Source organism: Sarcophilus harrisii, chromosome 1 (genome assembly GCF_902635505.1).
Source record: "Sarcophilus harrisii chromosome 1, mSarHar1.11, whole genome shotgun sequence".
NCBI lineage: Eukaryota > Metazoa > Chordata > Mammalia > Dasyuromorphia > Dasyuridae > Sarcophilus > Sarcophilus harrisii.
The window spans coordinates 533,408,024-533,422,636 of NC_045426.1; positions in this window are offsets into that span (position 1 = coordinate 533,408,024).

Here is a 14,613-nt window from a genome sequence, read left to right on the forward strand (position 1 = left end):
CCACTAAGTATTAGTCTAGGGCAATTTAGCTAAGTTGATGAGACACTGGTTTTGATGAAGCTAAGATTATAGGTTCAAATTCCATATGACTTTATGTCCGTCTAGGTCCACTGCCTTATAAATACACTATGCAGAATGCTCTCCATCTTCTGAAAGAGGAATTATAGGCTTAGGGTTCAAATATAAATAAATAATACGTGTGTGTGTGTGTGTGTGTGTGTATGTGTGTGTGTACATACCTATTTATATAAATATATTATATTTATATATGTATGAACATGATAAGTTCATAAATTTATTTTGCTAGACTACACAAATTTGTTGCTAGGGTTTTGTTTTTCTTTTCTTTTTCTTCCCAGTGGGAGTAGGTAAGAGTGAATGGGAGAGAAAATGGATTTTTATTAATTGACAAGTAGCTAAATATATGAATAAACAGGCAAACAAATAAGATCTTGCTATAAGTTATAAGATGGTCTGGCTAAGACAATAGTGATGGTACAACACACAATCATGACTGGAAAATTAAAGTGCCCTTCTTAATGATTTCTTCATTGGCATTCAAACAAAATACATACATATACAACTGTGGATACTACTGTGAAGGTATAGTATAAAATACGTATTCTCTTGATGATGAATATATGATTTTCAGCATAGAGACATGTTTTGCATTGGGTTTTGGTTTTCAGTATGCAAAGTACTTAGGGAAATACATAACAAAATTCAGTCTATTTCTGCTAAACTACAAATGTATATGAATCTTCTCTATTAGAATGGGCAGAGAGAGATAACTGAATTAAAGTCCAAGCAATTTTTCTAGTGACATATTTTATAATTATTTGATGGTGTTGCAGTCATTTAACTTATTCAGGGTGACTTAGATAAGAACACATTTTCACTAAAAACTGCTGATATGAAGTTTTCCCATAGTAAATCACTGTCAATTCCTTCCCACTAGCTGCCCCACTGTTAATATTCCACTACCCTCCATAAAAAATTCACTTTGTGAATTTACTTAAAAGTGAATAAACTTTTAGTTTTTAGTTTTTGCATGTATCTCATACTTATATCATTTCCCACCAATAGAAGTTGTTTTTGTCTTTGTTATCTCCAAAACTAAAATAGTGCCTGACTGACAGCATGCATATAATAAATGCGCATTGATTAATTAAGTGATTACTAGCATTATTGACTATTGGTCAATATTTGGGGACAATTCCATCAGTAGCATCTGTGCCACATATACAAGATTAAAATTCATGTCAGAATCATTGAACAATGAGCTCTTGGAGTCTAGTGTGTTTGCCATAACAGAAACTAGGCTTGCACTACCAAGTTTGGTCAAAATTCAAATTTCTCTACATTTTTCCAGCATTTTTTTAGATGAGAGGAGTAAACAGAGAGAGGAAGAGAGTCACTGTCCAGGGAGAGTCACAGGGTATCTCTGATTTAAACAATAATTCCAGGAAGGGTTAACAAGAGATTGCTATAAAGTGCAAATTGTTATGGGCCAGAACTCTGAAACAAGGATTCTTGGAATTGATGAGACAATGGTTATCTAGTTTAGCATGGTGCTTAATAGTTCTCTAAGTTCAGTATGAGTGAATTAATCTTACAACAAATAATGGTTTCCTAGTGATATAATGATTGGTTTATACTCAGTGTAGATCATATAAGTTGGGACTCAGAGCCAGAGACAGACTCAGAAGGGCTCAGAGAGAGACTCAGAAGGGCCAGACACAGACTCAGAAGGGACTGAAAGCCAGATTCGCTCATTCCATCTTCATCAACCTCGTGGTGGCTGGCCTGTCTTCCTGCCCCTCCCCACTGAGACCAAGGCCAGTCTGAAAGGTTCTCCAGAAAGCGAATTTAGAGAAAACCAAACAAAAATATTACAGCAAACCATTTACCTAGAGTATTAGACCTAGAGTCAGAAAGATCTGAATTGGAATCTGGCCTCAGATACTTAATGTGTGATTTTGGACAAGACATTTACACTTTCCTAGTCTTGGCTTCCTCATCTATAAAATGGGAATAATAATAGCACCTAACTCACAGAGTGGTTGCAAGAACAAAAGGAGATAATATTTGTAAAACACTTTGTAAATAGTTGTAAAATGCTTTGTAAAATATTATATAAATGGTAGTTGTTATTATAAATAACAATTTTGTTTTTGTGGTTGTTATCCTCTATGTCACCAGACTGAATGAACATAAATTAATCCCTCTTAGATTTATCTACCTAAGGTAAACACAGGAGGGCAGTGTGAGAGAATGGATTGAATTCTCTTTTTGGAGTTAGTTAAAATAAGAATTATGAATCTCAGACTTCCTACTTATTAGCCATTGATCATGGGCATGTCATTCAGCTTTTCAGTTTCTTATCTGTAAAATGAGAGGATTAGACTAACTTATCTTCAAGATTCCTTCCAGTTTAAAACCTTTGATCCCCTTCAGGAATCAAAATTACTTCAATACTTTGATAGAAAGGAGATATAGAATTTATCTTGGACTTTCTGTCCAACTTCTTTTATACTTAGAATATATTGGGACTTATGGTGTTCAGGGAGGACTAGTACATCCCTGTGTGTGTGCAGGCTGCTCATTCACCTTTGGTATTCACCTGTCACCCAACTCTTACCTGTGGATTCAAGAAACTATAGTATCCATAGTGGCCACACCCCATCAAAACCTTCTTAGCAGATGATCTTAAATCACACTGATGATAGCTGAAAGAGCCTCAAACCCATCAGTGAGTGTGTTTGTGTGAAGGGGGGAGGATAGCTACTCCAGTATATGAAGACTTGCCCAGGTGGAATGGATGGATGAGAACAATCTGTTCCAATAACTATTAAAGTGGCTGAAGTAGGCATTGTGCTTAGTGCTTAGTAAATGATCAGACACTGAAGACATCAACTCACTTCATTCTGGGCTATTTTAGTCATTCTGACTTGTGTTTTGCCACTACATTTAGATTACTGGAAGAAAAGGGGGAGATTTTGTGCAACTCTGCCTCCCTTAAATCCAATTCATACATAAATAAAAATTTCTTCTTCCAAATATCTTCTTCCAAACTGAAGGACAAACAACAATATTCCAATTTGCATATTTAAGCTTCAGCTTTTTAAAAGATCTACATGTCTTAGCCAATGAATTGACATCCTTCATTCATGGACACAATGATCTCTCATACTTCATTTGTTTTGTAATCATTATTTCCACAGTGTAAAAATGTACATAAATATTGAAGATGATTTTTACATCTTCTTTATCATACAGTATAGTATCCAGCCTAATTATCCACAATGGAAGAACCAAATGGAGAAAGAATTGAATTGAATTAAAGGAATAAAGTTGGCTTGGATTGCTTTTGGACAATTACAGAGTACTTTTAGTGACCCCTCCCTAGGGGTGGGGGGAGTCTCATCTTTTCAAAACCAATATTCTTTCAATGATATTATATGACTAAGAATAATGGAATGTTATCTTCTACAAAGTATTTATGTTTGAGAGTCACTCAAAAGACACTGGAGGGACACATGGCAGGTGTGAACAGGTTACAATACATTTTTTAAAAAATGTTTTAATGATAGCTTTTAATTTTCAAAATACATGCAAAGATAGTGTTTTCAACATTCACCCTTGCAAAATCCTGTGTTCCAAATTTTTTTCCCCTACTTCCCTCCTACCCCCCTCCCTTAGATAGAAAGCAATCCAAGATATGTTAAAATGCGCAATTCTTCTCTACATATTTCTGCATTTATCATGCTACACAAGAAAAATCAGATCAAAAGGGGGGGAAGTGAGAAAGAAAGAAAAAAGCAAGCAAACAACAACCAAAAAGGTGCAAAATACTGTTCTGTGGTCCACATTTAGTCCCTGCAGTCTTCTTTCTGAATGGAAATGGCTCTCTCCATCACAAGTTCCTTGGAATTGGCCTGAATCATCTCATTGATGAAAAGAGTCAAATGCATCAGAGTTGATCATCACATAATTTTGTTACCACTGTGCACAATATTCTCTTAGTTATATTCATTTCATTTAACATCAGGTCATGTAAATTTGTCCAGGTCTTTCTGAAATCATCCTGCTAATCATTTCTTATAGAAGAATACTTATTCAACAATTCCCCAATTGATAGGCATCCACTCAGTTTCCAGTTCCTTGCCACTGTAAAAAAGGGCTGCTACAAATATTTTTTGCACATGTGGGTACTTTTCCCTTTTTATGCTCTCTTTGGGGTATAGATCCAGTAGAGACACTGCTAGATCAAAGGGTATGCACAGTATAATAGCCCTTTGGGCATAGTTCCAAATTGCTCTCCAGAATGGTTACATCAGTTCACAACTCCACCAACAATGTATTAGTGTCCCAGTTTTCCCACATTCCCCCCAACATTTATCACTATCTTTTCCTCTCATCTTAGCCAATCTGAAAGGTATGTGCAATACATTTTAAATCAGGAACCACTCAATGGGAGTGACATGAAGGATGTTATCAGAAGAAATGAACCACATATGTGTGTATATATATATACATATATATACACACATATACATATATATGTATACACACACATGTGCCAGTCGCTTGAAAGTATGTCTGTGAAAGAAAGAGAGAGAAAGAGAGAGAGAGAATCTATGAAGACCCATCAAACCTTGCTGAAATTTCTAAAATGTCAGGAGAAAATGATGCAAGTCACATTAGCATTTTAGATGGACTTTCTGTGGTGAATCCAGGAGCAGATAAAGACAAGAATTACACAGGATGGGCAGGCATAGATAGGTTGCAAGCTAAACAAAGGGAATGCCTACATCAATGACATCAGAGATCCATTGAAGCATATAATACTCTACTTGAAATAAATTATTTAATAAATGCTTGTTGATTAAAGTATTGTATATATCATGCATATCAGAAAAAAATTGTGAAAGTGGAGTGAGAATGTGAAATTTCTCAATATACTTTAATTCAAAATATATCTCTGGAAAAGTATACTATATTCTGACTAGAGAAAGGTATCAAATGCAAAATCTCAGTTAGAAACAGAAACTTTCCCAAAGAGACATGAATGACATTTCAGAATAGACTCTATCTAGGATTTTCTTTTTTTGGTGGGAGGGAAAAAGAGAACAAAATAAATTGTTGTTCACTCTTCAATCCTAGCCTACAGTCAGAAACCTGTAGGTGATTGTCTTCAAGTGTTGGCCTCCAGGAAGTCATTCAAAATGAACAAACAAGGGCAGTATTCCCAGATGAAATAAATTTGTCACATATTTAAATATAGTGAAATTTGAAATAAACACTGACATTGATGCAGTGTCATGATTATTTCAACTATGTAACAAGAAGATGAATCTTTGTCCTTGTATTTAAGTAATCAACAGTGGTTCCTGTCAAGTCTTGATACTTCTCTGTTCTGGGCTGGAATGATTCAAATCAATCTCTTTTTTTCTTTTTTTGCTGAGGCAATCAGGGTTAAATGAGTTAGTCACACAGCTAAGAAGTGTTAAGCATCTGAGGTCACATTTGAACTCAGGTCCTCCTGACTTCAGGGATGATGCTCTATCTACTGCGCCACCTACAAATCAGTCTCCAAATAATTTATGTTGGAAGGTAATAAAAGACTTGTAGATCATTCAAAAGTTAACAAAAGAAGATTTCCTGAGCTAAAGTAGGCAATTAATATTTAAAAAAGGATTTATGTATAAATTCAGTGGAGCAAAGTTCCCATGCTTCTGAGTTGCCTATTGGAGTCCAAAAACCTAGTGTAAAAGCATACTTCTGGTAGCTATTTTGTATTCAAGTGACCAGAAGGTAATGAATTCCATTATCAGCTCTATTCTGATGATTCTCAAATCTACATATTCAGTCTTAACCTCTCTTTTAACCTCCCATCTGACATCTCCAACTGCCTATTAGCCATCTTGAATTAGATATCCTCTATATAGCTTATGTCCAATATATGAAGTATGTTCACTATGTTCAAATCTGTACTCATTATTTTCCCCCAAAACCCTTTCCCTGCCTCTTCCAAACCTTACTTTACTTGTTGAGGTTACCACCATTCTCCCAATCAGTCAAGCTTGCAACTTAGATATCATCTTCAACCCCATACTCCTTACACCCCATATCTCAGCTGTTGCTAAGGCCTATTGATTGTCTTCACAACATGTCCTATGGATATCCCCTTCTTTATTGACCACCTTTGATACAAGCCCTTATACCTTAAATCTTAAAACTACTGCAAGAGGTAGTTGGTCCCTGCCAGAAGTCTCTCCCTACTTTAGTCTAATCTCCACTCAGCTACCAAGTCACCTTCTTAAAGTACAGACCTGATTATGTTACCCAATCACTAACAAACTCCAATGTCTTTCTATAATCTCCAGTATAAAATCCTCTATTTGGCATTCAAAATTCTTCATAATCTGCCACCCACTCCCATTTTCCTAATCTCTTTACTATGATCCAGTCACACTGGCCTCCTTGCTGTTCCTTAAATAAGACACTGTATCTCTCAACTGTGACCATCTCCCTTTCCTGGAATGTTCTCCCTCCTCATCTCTGCTTCTTGGCATCCTTCATATCCCAGCTAAAATTTCACAGGTTTCATTTACATGAAACCTATTCCCATTCCCCTTAATATTAGTGATATATACTTCCCTCTGATGATTATCTTTAATTTATCATACATATAATTTGTTTCTATAGTTGTTTGCTACATGTTGTTTCCCCCATTTGAGTATGAACTTGAGATCAGGAACTGCCTTCACTGATAAACTCAATGTTTAGCATAATGCTTGACACACTAAGTACATGACAAATTTTTAGTGACTTACTGACCATAGCCTGAGTTCCTGGAACAAATTAAACCTTCAGTATGGTTTCAATACTCAGGAAAAGCTAGTCTGCTTTGTATGAGGAGAGATAGTTCTTTCCACCACACCCTTCCAAGTTTCTGGGGTTTTCTCTTTATTTTTCCAAACAATACAATGCTTTATATGACCAAGTGTTTTCCTTCAGCTTCAAAAAAATTCAGCTGAATAAATTATAGTATATGAATGTAATGGAATATTATTATTCCATAAGAAATGAGGACTACATTGATTTCAGAAAAGTTTGGAAAGACTTGCATGAACTAATGTTGAGTGAAGCAAGTAGAGCCAGGAGAATATTGTACAGAGTAACAACAAGATTATGAGACAATCAACTGTGATTGACTTGCTTCTTCTCAGCACTGCAGTGACTTGGGATGGAAAATGTCACTTACATCCAGAGAAAGAACTATGGAGAACTATGGAATCCAATGTGGATTGAAACATAATATTTTCTTTTTTGTTAGTTTGTTTGCTTGCTTTTTCTTTCTCATGGTTTTCCCCCCTCTTTCATCTGATTTTTCTTATACAACATGACAAGTATGAAATATGTTTAAAAGAACTGCATATATTTAACCAATAGCAGGGGAGTGGAAAGAGGGGGAGAAATTGAAACACAAAGTTTTACAAAAATGAATGTTGAAAACTATCTTTACATAAATTTGGAAAAAATAAAATACTATTGAGCAAAAACAAAAGATTCAGCAGAAAGTACTAATTATGTAGGTCTCAGGGGAGAGAAGAGGAGAACACTGTCTATATTCTGATGTTATTGTTGTCCTTAGTTCTTGAAGAGGACCAAAATGACATCACTATGTTAGTCAAGTTACAGTATGTCTGGCTGCAGCTGATCAGACCAATATGAATTCAGAATGCTCTTCCACAGATCAGGCACAAATAGTCCATGTAAATCCTCAGGATGGATTCTCCAAGTTTGCACATCTCACATTTCTTTTGAACTACTTCAATTCTGCTTTTCTTGTAGAGCATGATTCCAGTAGGCATCATTAAAATGCTTTGGATTGTTACAATGAATTTCATTTGCCTTCCTACTGAGCCAAGAATCCTGCATCTCTCTAAGCCTTACTTGTACTTTTTTTTTTTTTTTAATAGCCTTTTATTTACAGGATATATACATGGGTAACTTTACAGCATTAACAATTGCCAAACCTCTTGTTCCAATTTTTCACCTCTTACCCCCCCACCCCCTCCCCTAAATGTCAGGAGGACCAGTAGATGTTAAAATATATTAAAATATAACTTAGATACACAATAAGTATACATGACCAAAACATTATTTTGCTGTACAAAAAGAATCAGACTCTGAATTATTGTACAATTAGCTTGTGAAGGAAATCAAAAATGCAGGTGTGCATAACTATAGGGATTGGGAATTCAATGTAATGGTTTTTAGTCATCTCCCAGAGTTCTTTTTCTGGGTATAGCTAGTTCAGTTCATTAATGCTCCATTAGAAATGATTTGGTTGATCTCGTTGCTGAGGATGGCCTGATCCATCAGAACTGGTCATCATCTAGTATTGTTGTAGAAGTATATAATGATCTCCTGGTCCTGCTCATTTCACTCAGCATCAGTTCGTGTAAGTCTCTCCAGGCCTTTCTGAAATCATCCTGTTGGTCATTTCTTACAGAACAGTAATATTCCATAATTTTCATATACCACAATTTATTCAGCCATTCTCCAACTGATGGACATCCATTCAGTTTCCAGTTTCTAGCCACTACAAAAAGGGCTGCCACAAACATTCGTGCACATACAGGTCCCTTTCCCTTCTTTATAATCTCTTTGGGATATAATCCCAGTAGTAACACTGCTGGATCAAAGGGTATGCACAGTTTGATAACTTTTTGAGCATAGTTCCAAACTACTCTCCAAAATGGTTGGATTCGTTCACAACTCCACCAACAATGCATCAATGTCCCAGTTTTCCCACATCCCCTCCAACAATCATCATTATTTTTTCCTGTCATCTTAGCCAATCTGACAGGTGTGTAGTGGTATCTTAGAGTTGTCTTAATTTGCATTTCTCTGATTAATAATGACTTGGAGCATCTTTTCATATGACTAGAAATAGTTTCAATTTCTTCATCTGAGAATTGTCTGTTCATATCCTTTGACCATTTTTCAATTGGAGAATGGCTTGATTTTTTATAAATTAGAGTTAATTCTCTATATATTTTGGAAATGAGGCCTTTATCAGAACCTTTGACTGTAAAAATATTTTCCCAGTTTATTGCTTCCCTTCTAATCTTGTCTGCATTAGTTTTGTTTGTACAAAAACTTTTCAGTTTGGTATAATCGAAATTTTCTATTTTGTGATCAGTAATGATCTCTAGTTCTGCTTTGGTCATAAAGACCTTCCCCTTCCACAGGTCTGAGAGGTAAACTATCCTATGTTCCTCTAATTTATTAATAATTTCATTCTTTATGCCTAGGTCATGAACCCATTTTGACCTTATCTTGGTGTACGGCGTTAAGTATGGATCAATGCCTAGTTTCTGCCATATTAGTTTCCAATTTTCCCAGCAATTTTTATCAAACAGTAAGTTCTTATCCCAAAAGCTGGGATCTTTGGGTTTGTCAAAGACTAGGTTGCTATATTTGTTGACTGTTTTATCCCTTGAACCTAATCTATTCCACTGATCAACTAATCTATTCCTTAGCCAATACCAAATAGTTTTGGTAACTGCTGCTCTATAATATAATTTTAGATCTGGTACAGCTAAGCCACCATCATTTGATTTTTTTTTTCATTAATTCCCTTGAAATTCTTGACCTTTTGTTTTTCCATATGAACTTTGTTGTTATTTTTTCTAGGTCATTAAAATAGTTTTTTGGGAGTCTGATTGGTATAGCGCTAAATAAATAGATTAGTTTAGGTAATATTGTCATCTTTATTATATTTGCTCGCCCTATCCAAGAGCATTTAATATTTTTCCAATTGGTTAGATCAGACTTAATTTGTGTGAAAAGTGGTCTGTAATTTTGCTCATAAAGTTTCTGATTTTCCCTTGGCAGATAGATTCCTAAATATTTTATATTATCAGTAGTTACTTTAAATGGAATTTCTCTTTGTAACTCTGACTGTTGGATTTTGTTAGTGATATATAAGAATGCTGATGACTTATGTGGGTTTATTTTATAACCAGCAACTTTGCTAAAGTTGTGGATTATTTCTAATAACTTTTTAGCAGAATCTCTGGGGTTCTCTAAGTATACCATCATGTCATCGGCAAAGAGTGATAATTTGGCTTCCTCATTGCCTATTCTTATTCCTTTAATCTCTTTCTCAGCTCTTATTGCTATAGCTAGCGTTTCTAATACAATATTAAATAGTAACGGTGATAGTGGGCAACCTTGTTTCACTCCAGATCTTATTGGGAATGGTTGCAGTTTGTCTCCATTACATATGATGCTTACTGATGGTTTTAAATAGATGCTGCTGATTATTTTAAGGAAAAGTCCATTTATTCCTATACTCTCAAGTGTTTTTAATAGGAATGGATGTTGGATTTTATCAAATGCTTTTTCTGCATCTATTGAGATGATCATATGGTTTTTGTTAATTTGGTTATTAACATGGCCAATTATATTGATAGTTTTCCTAATATTGAACCAGCCCTGCATTCCTGGTATAAATCCTACTTGATCATAGTGTATTATCTTGGAGATGATTTTCTGTAGTCTTTTTGCTAATATCTTATTTAAGATTTTAGCATCAATATTCATTAGGGAGATTGGTCTATAATTTTCTTTCTCTGTTTTCAGCCTACCTGGTTTAGGTATCAGTACCATGTCTGTGTCATAGAAGGAATTTGGTAGGACTCCTTCATTCCCTATTTTATCAAATAATTTATATACCATTGGGGCCAATTGTTCTTTAAATGTTTGGTAAAATTCACATGTAAATCCATCTGGTCCTGGGGATTTTTTCTTAGGGAGTTGTTTAATTGCCTGTTCTATTACTTGTACTTTTTTTTGATAGAATTAAATGTTGTCTTCTTAAGATATGACTGAATTATCCTTGTTGGTAAATCCTGTGAAATTCTCAGTTTTAGCAATTTCTGGATTCCTTGGTTTTTTTTTGTTTGTTTTTTTTTGTCAAACCACTCTCAATGTTTGTGAGTTTTCTGATCCGGATGAGCAAATGTGGTACTGAAGAGAAATGTGGAACGGAACAGAAGTTTGGTGTACAAATTTCTGAAAGGTGTTCACTCTTTTGCTGCTCCATTGTTGTCAACTGCATGTTGGCTCAACTTTTCCTCCAAGTTAACAACTGTTCCCTCATAAAGTACTCTAATCTCTTAACATCAATTCTCCTGGTGGTCATTTTGCCTTGGGGTCACTACTTTTGATGAATGTTAATATTTATCTTGAAGAGGATAAGTCTATAATCAGCCTAGCACTCTGAACCACACAATGCTTTCATCACTTTCACATCGTCTGTCTCTTCTCTTACAATCACATACTTTATTAAATGTCAGTGTTTGCTGAGAGGGTATATGCATGAAGTTTTATTACACTTAGGTAAATAGAAGATTGTTGGTGATGAAAAGATCATAAGATGTACAAGTCTTCAATAGTAGGTGACCATAGCTATTGCTGTTTCCAACTCCATTCTTCACAAGGACTCCCTGCCATGCTTGGTAATCTGAATTTACTCTAGCATTAAAGTCACTCGGAATTATAATTCTGTTCTCTTTTGACACATTGATTATAAGGATCTTTAGATCTTCACAAAATTTTTCTTTGACTTAATCAGGATTTTTTATGGTGGACTGTGACTACACCTCCTATTGTATCTGTACCTGCTGCTTCATCACTCACCTGTCACCACAGGACTTTGAGACAGGTAAAAATGTGTAATGGGCCAGAACTCTGGAGAAATATACTTAGGCAAGGATTCTTACAAAGTGTTAACTCAGTGGAATTGATGATACAATGGTTATCTAGTTTAGCATAGTGATTAATAATTCTCTAGTTCAGTATGATTGAATTAATCTTACAATAAATAATGGTTCCCTAATGATACAATGATTAGCTCATACTCGGTATACTGCATATAAGCTGGGACAAACTCAGCCAGAGACATTCATTCCATCTCTTACTTTGTGGTGGCTGGAGGCTGGAGCACAAGCCTCAGACTCGGACATTCATTCTATCTTCCACCACTGTGAGGGACTAGAACAGACTGAAAGAGGCTGAAGCACAAGCTCCTGGATTCAGGGAGATTTCAAGACAGAGACTGTTACGGTGATCCTCCTGCCTCTCAGAAGACCACAGAAACCAAGACCCATTCTGGAGGACCTCCAGAAATTTATCCCGGGCCCCAGGCAAGGAGACAAAACTGTGAAGGAGACAATAAAGACTTTTAGATTTTGGACTTTAATACCTAGCTATTCTACTGATGATTACTCTGCTGAAATGAAGGCTGGTCCAAAGACCTCCAGAAAACCAACCAGAACATTACAAAAATGGTAAAGTGGCATGGGTGAATTGAGTTTAAGTAAGGCAGAATGGCATGAAATGCTGACCTCACTCTCTCTTCCAGAGTGATCACAGTCTAAGTGGTAGGACAGAGTCAAGACAACTAGTTATGGCTTAAGATGAATGATTGATTTGTGTTGATGTCTAATCAAGCTCCAAGTGGTCCACAGCATCTGCTTCAGCTGCCTTCATAGCTTTTGGAACAAATTGTTTTCATCCAATCATTACACCATGGAAAAACTTCACATGCTTGGAATAAACGCCTCTCTAACTCATTGATGGGTTTGAGACCCTTTGGTTATCTTCAATATAGTTTAACACTTTTCCTGAAATGGTTTACCAGGGTGTGACTGCTAGGCATGCTACAGCTTCTTGCAGCCACAGGTGAGAGTTAGGTGGATCAGGGATACAAAAGGTGAAAAGTAAGCCTGTAAAGAGCTCAGCAGCTCTCACACCTGAGGTACCAGTGTTCCCTCTACTTTCCTACTTCGCTCTATTTTGAGACAGAGAATAAATGAATGGAATTGAATCACCCTAATACAGGTAGGTATAATGTTGGAGACCTTCTTTTAAGAGACTTGAGTCAGTGATTATTAACAGAAGTCTGAAGGGTCTTTTCATATATTAACTGTGAGAAGTTGGATTAAATGGCCTCTGAGATCTCTTCCATCTCCAATATTCTGTGATTTTTTTGTGCTTTGGATGATGTGAGAAAGATTTTTAAAAGGAAAAAAATAGATGGAAATGTATTAAGTAGATCAATGCCTGAACCATTTATTAACAAAGAATGACTATATGCTTTTCTATATTCTAGAAATTTGTTGTTTTTTTCCTTTTTGATCTGATTTTTCTTCTGCAACAAGATAACTACATAAATATGTATACATATATTGCATCTAACATGTATTTCAACATATTTAACATGTATTGGACTACCTGCCAGCTAGGGGAGGGGGTGGGGGTAAGGAAGGAAAAATTTGGAACAAAAGGTAATGCAAGGATCAATGTTGGAAAAATTATCCATGCATATGCTTTGTAAATAAAAAGCTTTAATTAAAAAAAAAATGAAGCTGTTCATATTTATAGCTTTCTCCATAGAGATTTGACTTCTCTATGAGACACTTGACCTGTTCCTCAACATGCAAGCAATGGATCTTTTTTTCTCACAAAGAGATAAGGGTGAGAGACTACTAAAGGAGAATATTTTCTTGACTATTGGCTTGAAGATGCGTGTTTTCTGTATTCTTTATTATCTATAATAAATGTATTCTGTGATCCATGCCTTGGCAGCCTCAGAAGTCCCAAAGGAAACTGAAAATACCTAAACAAGAGCTAGAAATTGATACAGGAATTTCTTCAGCAGGGATTATTACACTACAAAGAATAAATCATTAGTCCAGTTTAAAAAGCTTTTTTCTTTAAAATCTTATATGATTACATGTTAAAGGATCATTTTCAAAATAAGAATAATATAGAGGTAAAGACAAGATGCTAAATGAGTCATTCAGATATTTTCTTGTAAAAATGAAAGAATAGTGTTTATCCAGATTAATGCTGTTGTCCAGCTGAAATACAGATAAACCAAATTATCACAAGATTGTATGGCCATAATTTTGTGGGTTTTTACTTGAATTCTTATTCATGAATGAATAACAGGCAATAAAGAAATATTGTAGCCCAACTACATTTCACTTTAGTTCTGTGCTTAATCATTGTATGTGAATGTTGAAACTTGGTTGAAAGTGAAAATAATGGATAATGTTTATAACAATTGTTTAGTAATGTCATTTTCCCATATTGTAAGTACATATGACCTGGGGCTCCTCATTAATGTAGCATGATTACTCCATGGACTTGTGTGAAAAGTAAAGTTAGTGAGAGTTTGGAGAGGTGATTCTTATTTCTTCTGACTTCAATATGGACATTAGAAAGAGGTCCTTAGAAGGAGGGAAAGTCACTAGGAAGAAGCCAACCATTATGTTTATTATGAACACAGTAATAGATTTAATTTGTATTGCTCCTTATGCAAAATTCTTTACTAATATCTTATTTGAACATGGATCACAAGATTATAATTTTAGGATTACAAAAGATTTAGAAACCACTTAGTCTAAATCCTTCATTTTACAGGTAAGAGAAATGAAGATTCTTGATTGTAACCTCTTTGAGGGCAGGAACTATCTTTTTCCTCTTTTTGTATCCCCAGAACTTAGTATGGTCCCTGGCATATAG